Below are 328 nucleotides of genomic sequence, written 5' to 3' on the forward strand. Positions count from 1 at the left end.
GAAGACACTGATAGAGATTTTGGCTTTCTGCCCAATAGAGATTGAAACTCTCATCACTTTTGTTCTTCCTGGAGAGAGAGTGAGGAATTGAAAGTTTGGGCCAGTTTCAGATAGTCACAGGATTACAATGAGCTTGTTCTTTGGTTGATATACCTCAGAGGTGATGTGAGGAGTAGGGTGAGGAGCAGACCCTGAGAAATCCTTCCATACTGCAGACCCTGCAACATCTTTCTACCATCAGTTATTGTCTCTCCATGGCCTGAACACAGATCAGAGAGATGCTAATATATATATATATATATATATATATATATATATATATATATAT

The sequence above is a fragment of the Psammomys obesus genome, unplaced genomic scaffold (genome assembly GCF_907164565.1).
Source record: "Psammomys obesus unplaced genomic scaffold, mPsaObe1.curated_primary_1811, whole genome shotgun sequence".
Taxonomy (NCBI): domain Eukaryota; kingdom Metazoa; phylum Chordata; class Mammalia; order Rodentia; family Muridae; genus Psammomys; species Psammomys obesus.